Genomic DNA, 8,747 nt, shown 5'->3' with positions numbered 1-8,747 from the left:
TGTGCTCAACGCTCCGGGTCATGTGGGATGGAGACTGACCTGAGAAGTGAGGGTGGCCTGGGGCCAGGGCCAACTTTCCTTCATTCTACCTTGACCCAGTATGGAACTCTGAGAAATTCAAGAACACTGTATTTGAACCTGGCAGTCAACTTTGTTATAAAGGTTTATTTGTCAGTACAGGGGGATGGAACATATTTTATTTAATAGTTTGTTGGTTTGATTTATAACTTCTAGACATGTGGCATGTGGGTTTCCATTTGTACTTAAGCCCTGGGCTGCACAGACCTTAGGGGCAAGTCTATATTTCACTGTGGCCAGTTTTAAAATATATATATATATTCCCTAAACAAGGCTCTGATTATATCATCATCTGCCTGGAAGCTTTTGATGATGACTGCTCCTGCTTGCTGGGAAGTAAGTGGCTCTGGTTGTTCATTATTCTGTGTCAGATGAAACTGACAATCAGGTGGGACCTGCCTTTCATCAGAGAAAGGGTCAGGCCAGGATGGAGTCAGCAAGGGAGCAGCTTGCTGCTCGGAGTTCACAGAGGGAGCTTAGAGGACAGAAGCCGGGGCAGCCTGACAACCAGCAATTGGAACCTCAAGCAGAGATGGTGTAAGTCCATGCAGACAAGTGTCAGAAAATCAAAGGCAAGTCTAAGGCAAGCTGTCAAGAAGTGGCCAGTCTGAAGTTGTTGAGGAGAGTGGGGCACATATCAAGGTAAGGGAGATTTGATTTCTGGGTCACTTTTGGCCTCTGTTCCAGATTTTCTTACAGTTCTCATGTGCTGGAACTTGTCCTCGCCTAAGCCGTGTAAGACCCTTCCTGGAGGTGAGAGTGCATCACGGAAACAAAGCTTAGTACCTAGCAATATTCAGCAATGGTTTCCAATGAGCAGCTCAGAGCAGTAATGAGCCTATTCTGTTTATAATCAATCTCCTATTGAATATCTTTGAAGGGACTGGATTTGGGAATCAGTTAGGTCAGGGAAAGGATAAGCAGGTAGGGCTGAAGTTGAGGGAGGTAGGCTGGGGCAAGATGACATCCCAGAACCTTCTCCTACATCTGAGGTTGAGTCAGGCACTCGTGCTAGGAGAGAAGATGTAGGACTGAGTGCAGGCTTAGGCTTCTGTTTGGCACAGATCCATCTGCCAAAGCTGTGCCTCTTGTGATGTTCTCATTCCAGGTGCACAAGGATCAAGAGCTTCACAGAAAAGCTGCTTTGAGCTTGGGAGACAAAAAGGTAAGTTTAAAAATTGGGAACATGAAGAAAGGGAAAGCCTTGAGTTTAAATTAAACAAAAAAATCATATGCACAGCTTTCCTGGACTTCAAAAACAAGCACTGAGGACAGATTCACCAAAATTCATATATAGGCCGTTCTTGTATATAAAATTGTTTTAGTTCAAATTCATTGATAAGAGCTCTAATGGGGACATTAGGCACTTATTAGGGACATCCTGGCACTTTGGCAGGGCTGCTGACATCTTAAGAGGGCTGCCTTGGGAGGAACTTAAAGAGCCCACTTACTCAGTGCTTCTTAAAGCAGCATGCATCAGAACCACCTGGCAGTGCTTATTCAATATGCAGAATTTATAAGAATTTTTTCCCTATTTATCCAAAATAATCTCTTTAAAGCAACTATAGTAAGGATCTTATTTCTCACAATATACCCAAAGTTATTTTCTATATTTAAAAATGTTAAAAAAAAAAAAAACACTAGCTTTATCAGGAAAAAATTTTTTCCAAGGAAAAACTCAAACCCCATTTGCAGAAATTTGACAAAGGGAAAAATCAAGTTATAAAACTCCCTCTCTTAACTTCAGTTCAGTTCAGTTCAGTTGCTCAGTCGTGTCCGACTCTTTGCAACCCCATGAATCGCAGCACGCCAGGCCTCCCTGTCCATCACCAACTCCCGGAGTTTACTCAAACTCATGTCCATTGAGTCGGTGATGCCATCCAGCCATCTCATCTTCTGTCATCCCTTTCTCCTCCTGCCTTCAATCCTTCCCAGCATCAGGGTCTTTTCAACTTAGGAATATTAATAAAAGCAAAATGTTTTAAAGGTTGCATCAGTCAGGGACCTGAATCCCTCCTCCTCCCCAATAAAAACCTTATATTGAGTCATTAGAGAAGATTGTAATAAAAGACTTTATTTGCAAAAGATAGGCTGGTCTTAGATAAGGACAAGGGGATGATACACCGCTCCTGGGCTGGCAAGTGCAGGAACCGTCACCACCTTTTCATATTACAAATTGAAAAAGTAAAGAGGCCCTGATCCGCTTAAGGGAACTGAGAAAGAAAGTAGGTGGAGAGAGATGCATAGCAGGAAGGAACCAGGGAAATAAATATGCCAACCTCATAGGCCAACCCTCCCAGAGGCTACAGAGCCAAGGGAGCCCACAGATGCAGTCCCTGGAGTCAGTATCTGGGGACAACGGGCAGGTGGAGAAGGCTGCAGAGTGGATCCTGAGGGGCAAATGGAGAAAGAAGATCCAGCGCTGATCAGAGATGGCTCGGGGTGGGAGTGGCTACTAGGTCTCTTAACAAGCACTGAAGAAAATGACTTCCTTTTCTTTCATCTTGTTTATATCACCCTGTAGCAAGTTTATAAGAAATATGTTATCATTAAGTGTTAAGTCTTGTATCAGGGGAGGGGAGCAGAATCCTGTGCCCCCCCCTCAGAAGTACAGAGTCAAGTCTCACCCATAAGGGGCCCTGAAAGCTGAACTTTAAACGAACACTCGAAATGACTCACAAAGTGGAGGGCTGAGATGCAGCAGATGCAGAAAGTGGGAACAGTTACCTATGTTGAGAAAAACTCTATACAAAGTGTGAAGGCCCCTGGACAAGGACAGGTGGAAGAACAGGCTGGTTAATAAGGGTGTTGAGAGTTTCAGAAGTTTTTTTCCCTTGATGATGTTCATATAAGAGCCTATCAAACTAAAACACTTCTAAGAGAACTTGGAGAAGGTGCAAGATTGGGTCTCCACAAGGGCCTGACCTCCCTCCTGAGGAGTCCCAGGAACCCATCCTAAGTTCTTTTAGTCCTTGTCAGATTCTTCCAAGCCAGTGCAGACAGAACAGACCTCCAGAGGGAACATCTGTGGCCTGAAGGAGGAAGGTCAGACCCTGAACTGGCTTCACAGGACCCTCCAAACTTTTTAGGTACAAATAGGCAGGCAGCCTCCGTGGACAGGGCTTACCGTCTCCTCCTCCTGGGCCAAGTGGCTGAACCTTTGGTACTTGGGCTGGGGAGTCTCCTTTTAATGATTTCCTTAGTTTGTGTTTCCCAGACAACGGAAGTTACCTGCTCAAGGTAACATTAAGCACAAGGGAAATGACCCTTGGGGCTGGAGACAGCAAGGTTGTTTTGGAATTTGCAAAGGCAGTCAGCTGTTGTGGCTGTGTACCTGTGGAGGCCCTGGACTGGGCTTTCTGCCTCTCCTCCAAGTCTTCCTTATTTGACTGCTCTGCGAGCAGCCTATAAAGCTTGAGACAGGGCAGGGGAAGCTGCAGGGTCGGCCTAGCTTTCCCTGCAAAGAAGACGTTCAGCTGTAGGCCTCAGGGCAGAGAGAGAGAAGCCTTCTCTAAATCCAGAAGTCAGGAAAGGCTCATTATACTCTATATAAAGGCACCCCCCGTGCTTTCTGGGCTGACACGGGGAAGGACTATTTATTTCTCAGCAATGCTTGTCTGAGTTGGCAAGCTTGGGCTGGAGCAGGGAAAAGCAGATCCAAGACAATCATGTGATGGAAATTACACCTGCTGAGATAAAGAACAGTGGAGCTCCCCGAGCAAAGATTCTTGCAGACTCTGCATTGCAAACTCTGGCTCAGAAGGTGCCAGGCTAATTTGTCTTTTGCCAACTAAAGGCAAATGGAGGAGGGCAGAGCCTGGTCGATTCTCCAGCTGCCTGGTGATTTGAGGATCACTCTAACCACTCCCCTCCTCCACCACTGCCCTCCCACTGTCAGCTAAAGAGCTGATGTGAATTTGCTCCACTTCATCAAGGAGCAAGAAAACACACATCTCTTTATTTTTCCAAATCAACTGAAATCAGGCTGAGTCCCCTCTTGGCCTGGCTGGTGGGGTCCTCAGTGTCAATTATTATTGGAATTGTCTCTTCCCATGCACTGAGCAGTACTAGAATGCAGGGGTCTACTTGGGAACAGGAAAGCAGGACAAGGGTTTGAGACAGTCAATAAAACGCGTGCGTGCATGCATGTCAGTAGCTAAATTGGGACTCTGTGACGCCATGGACTGTAGCCTATCAGGCTCCTCTGTCCATGGGATTTCCCAGGCAAGAATACTGGAGTGGGTAGCCATTTCCTTCTCCAGGGTATCTTCCCAACCCAGGGATCAAACGTGTGTCTCCTGCATTGGCAGGCAGGTTCTTTACCACTGGGCCATCAGAGAAGCCAGTCAATAAAACAGCCACCATTATTAATATTGCTTCTTTTCTTATGAGATGCAGCTAGCTGACTAAAAGATTTCTAATCATCGTGTCTACTTTGCCATGGAGGGGCCCTGACCATGTTTTCAAGGTCATAGATTAGAGACTGTCCCCAAATTGATAGTTTTGTTCCAAGTTTGGGATGCAGGGAGAGTGGAAGGAGCTTTGTGGAAACTTTAGACCCTCCTCCCATAATCTGGGTCAGGGTCCCCCAGTCTTTGCTATAGATAATTAATCCTTGCTCGTTTCCATGTTTACATCCACATAAACAGCTGAGAGTACCATTCTCCTCTCTCCAGATTGCTGCCACTGAGACCCTCCTACGTAGACACTTTGGAGGCTTGACTGCCAGGCACCACCTGCTTCCCCAGAGCTTCCAGCCCCCAGATCCCTGTACAGAGGAGCAGTATCTCCACCTTCTGAGGAGGCCTCCCTGTTAATGTCCCCCCAGGCTCATAGAATTCAACTCCCTGTCTTTTCACGGAGACCCAGCTTCCTTCCACCCATCCCCACCCCATCCTCTGGAGCACCTCCAGCTTAATTCCTTCTTGGGCTTGACCTTTGAATTGTAGAGAAGCCAACTGCTGTCATCCTCTCAAGACAAAACAGGAGCTGAGACCACTGAACACAAAACCTTGGCTGATTTGTAGAGCCAATGAAGAGGAACAAAAGTTGTTTTATTTGTTTTTCTCTTTTTCCACTATAGAAGGAAAGAAGGAAAATAAGTTTCCTTCAGTTACCAAGCCTGAAGTTCTGTCACCAGAGAGCCAGTCCTTCATGTAGGATACTGCTGTCTCGAAGGGATCCTAAGATGTTCTCTTGGGAAAGTTGACAAAGTAAGGCCAGCACCTTCCTATTGGGTGTTCATTTGCCACCTTAAATGTCAGCCAGGGGCAGGTGGGAGAAAATGGGTGGGGAATGTGAGACTTATGGAGGCCTAGCTGTGCTTCACCTTACCGTCAGGTCCAGGGGCTGGCTTTGTGGTTGGCTGTATCAGGTGACGCTGACCAGGAAAGCCTCTCCTCTTTCTGTTGAAGATAAGCTTGCTCATTTCCTGTGGTTTATTTGGGCTGGGTCACTACCTCCTGGAGAGGTAGCAAGGTGGGGTGATTAGTTTGGATATCAGATCACCTGGGAGTTATTGCTGCTTTATATGAAATGAAGAGCAACAAGGCCAAGTTCAGAAAGAGGAGGAAAGCAGAACATAGGTTCACACAGTGTCTGGCAAGGCACTGAGGGCAGCGGCCTCCTTCAGGGCCACCACCGTGAGGGCTGGCAGTGACTTCACTAAACTCACAGGGTCGGGGCAAGCTCTGACACATAGTTCTCCCCAGGGCTGCCAAGAGCCCTAGGCAGCTTTTGGGTCCCATCTGGATTAATAGAAGCTACAAGCAGACTCTTGTTGGAATCACTGCAATCTTGGCTCTTACTTATGTTGTGTGTTTCAGTTTTCCCCTCCTTAAAATGGGGATAAGAACATACCTACTCCATGGGGGTGTTGTGGGGATTTGTTAGTGTATTTAAGGCACTTAGAAGAGTGCCTAGCACATTGAAAGTGTTACAGAGATGTTAACTGTTGTAGTTACTGCTTTTGCTGTTTAAAGCCAGGTGGATCAAGGAGTCAGCAGCCTCAGGTAAGCCTGTGGAGCTGCAACTAGAAATAATTATTTACACTTGTTCTCAGCCTTCCTGGGGCTACAGATGAAATAATATTTGTTATACCCTCTTGGAGTTTCCTTGGGAAATACCTGGCTTTACCACTGGAATCCAGGTAACAGAGGCCTTTACTTTGGGTCTCTGCAATTTAAATAGACCTTACTCTTAGGTGGTAAAATGCCTCCTTAATAGCCATGGTTTGAGGGTCTTTACAAGGCTTTCCAGTTCCAAGACATCTCTGCCATAGGCTTGCTCCAAAGCCTGACATTATCTTTAGTGCTTCCAGGAGTTCTGAGGAGGTGACCCGGTCTGCAGCCAACTGTGTGGATCTGGACTCTGTACCCACTAGCTGAGAATCCTACAGAAGTTACTTAATTTCTGCATCTCAGTTTGCTCATCTGTAAAAGTAAGACTAGTGAAAGTACCCTCTTTATAGAGTATTTGGGAATTAAATGAAATAGTATGAGTAAAAGTTTAGCAAAGTGCCTGATAACACAGTGACTCGTGGTGATGGTGGTTTTATCTATAGAAAGCATCAGTTACTGATTTAATAATTATTAATCCACAAATACTCAATTTTAAAGACTTTATTATTAAGTATGCAAAAATGTTGAAAAAGTAATACAATGAACATCTTTGTACACACCAGTTAGATTCAATGATTTCGTAATCTATGATGTTGCTATTTTTGCTGTTATTTATGATTTCTCTGCAGTTATTTTGCTGTCGTGTGCATATGGTTTTTTTAATATTTTGTTTTATTGTTTGGCTGTGGTGGGTCTTCATTACTGCATGTGGGCTTTCTCTAGTTGTGGCTAGTGGGGGCTACTCTCCAGTTGCAGAGCATAGGCTTTTCATTGTGGTGGCTTCCCTTGTTGCAGAGCACGGGCTCTAGGGCGCATGGGCTGTAGTTTTTGCTTAGTTGCAGGCTTAGTTGCTCCATGGAATGTGGGATCTTCCCAGACCAGGGATTGAACCCGTGTCCCCTTCAATGGCAGGTGGAAGTCCCCTTAGTCATTTGTAAGTTGCAAGCATCATGACACTTAATTCCTAAATACTTAAGCATATGGCTCCTCCAAGTAAGCAGGTTCTCCTACATAACCACAATACCATTACTACATCTAAAACAATTGACAAAGATTCTAAAATGTTTTCTAGAATTGAGCCAACAACTCATACTTTTTCTGTTGTTCACCCAATGTCTTTTAGAGTTGCTTTTTTCCAGCTAGGAACCAATAATACATGCATGAATTGTGTTTGGTTACTTTTCTTTAAATCTAGAGTAATCTCTCCATGGGCTTACCTGGTGGCACAGTGGTAAAGAATCTGCCTGCAATGCAGGAGATGTGGGTTTGATCCCCAGGTCAGGGAGATCCCCTGGAGAAGGAAATGGCAACCCACTCCAGTATTCTTGCTTGGGAAATCCCGTGGACAGAGGAGCCTGGGGGAGCTACAGTCTATGGGGTCGCGAAAGAGTTGGACACAACTTAGCAACTAAGCAACAACAAATCTCCCCATCTTTCTTTTTTAGGTGCACTGAGTTTTGAAGAGGCCAGGCCATCTGTCTGATAAAATGTCCCATTCTTGATTTGTCTTATTGTTTCCTCGCAGTACGGCTTTCAGTGGAAAGAATGAAAAAATCTAGAGCTTGAACTAGGGTGCCTGGGCTGTCCCAAAGATGTAAAATTCTACTGCCCCTAGGGAACGAGGGAGGAAGTCAAAACACAAGGCATACTCATTTTTTGAAACTCTGAACCTATTAAACACTAACTTCTTTTTCTTTCTTTCCTCGAGCCCCTAGCAACCACATTCTACTTTCTATGAATTTTACTAAGAACCTCATATAAGCAGAACCTTACAATGCTTGTCCTTTTGTGATTGCCTTATTTCACTTAGCGTGATGGCATCAAGGTTCACCCATGTTGTAACATGTGTCAAAATTTCCTTCCTTTTAAAGACTGCATATCATTCCATTGTATGGATATGCCGCATTTTTGCTTGTCCATACCACATGGACACGTGGTTGCTTTCATCTTTTGGCTATTGTGAATAATGCTGCTATGAACATGGGTGAATAAATATCTGTTCACAACGCTGCAAGGTACACTCGCTTTTATCTTTTGTCTTGGAGCTAGCCTTCATGCAGCCTATAACTACTGGTGACTTTAGAAAACATGTTTTAAATCTAATTTTCTTTCCCGTCATTTTCTCCCTTTTACTGAAGTCTATCATAAAGCTACTCCTTCAGGGTTGCCATTTTCTGGAGCTTACAGCCATGTGCAAGAAAAATCTGGACACTATTCAAAGTAAGTATTTCTACATTTCTTACTGTGGCAAGTATATTGATTATAATAATATCAAGGTGTATGAGAAGCTGAAAGCTCCAAGCTTTTAAAGTCACTAAATGGGAAAGGTTCAAGATACCCTTTTAAATCCATTTAATCTGTTAGGCTCCTATATTTCAGAAAGTCAAAGTGTTAGTCCCTTTCAGTCATGTCACGAAAGTGTCAGTCATGTTCAACTCTTTGCAATCCCTCGGACTATAGCTCGCCAGGCTCCTCTGTCCATGGAATTCTCCAGGCAAGAATACTGGAGTGGGTTGCCATGCCCTCTCCCGGGGGATCTTCCCTGACCCA

The 8,747-nt window shown here is 44.8% G+C and overlaps 1 long non-coding RNA gene across 1 annotated transcript; it reads left to right on the top strand.

Annotated features, from left to right (window-relative positions):
- The first annotated feature begins 594 nt into the window (after positions 1-594).
- On the top strand, positions 595-7,842 carry LOC122705572. Its single transcript, XR_006344140.1, has 3 exons — positions 595-615; positions 1,187-1,243; positions 7,643-7,842. It is a non-coding gene; the product is annotated as an uncharacterized LOC122705572 (long non-coding RNA).
- Positions 7,843-8,747: the final 905 nt, after the last annotated feature.

This window comes from Cervus elaphus, chromosome 12, assembly GCF_910594005.1.
Source record: "Cervus elaphus chromosome 12, mCerEla1.1, whole genome shotgun sequence".
In the NCBI taxonomy this organism is placed as follows: domain Eukaryota; kingdom Metazoa; phylum Chordata; class Mammalia; order Artiodactyla; family Cervidae; genus Cervus; species Cervus elaphus.
Note: the sequence above shows the minus strand (reverse complement) of the source record. Positions and strands in the feature narration are given on the sequence as shown.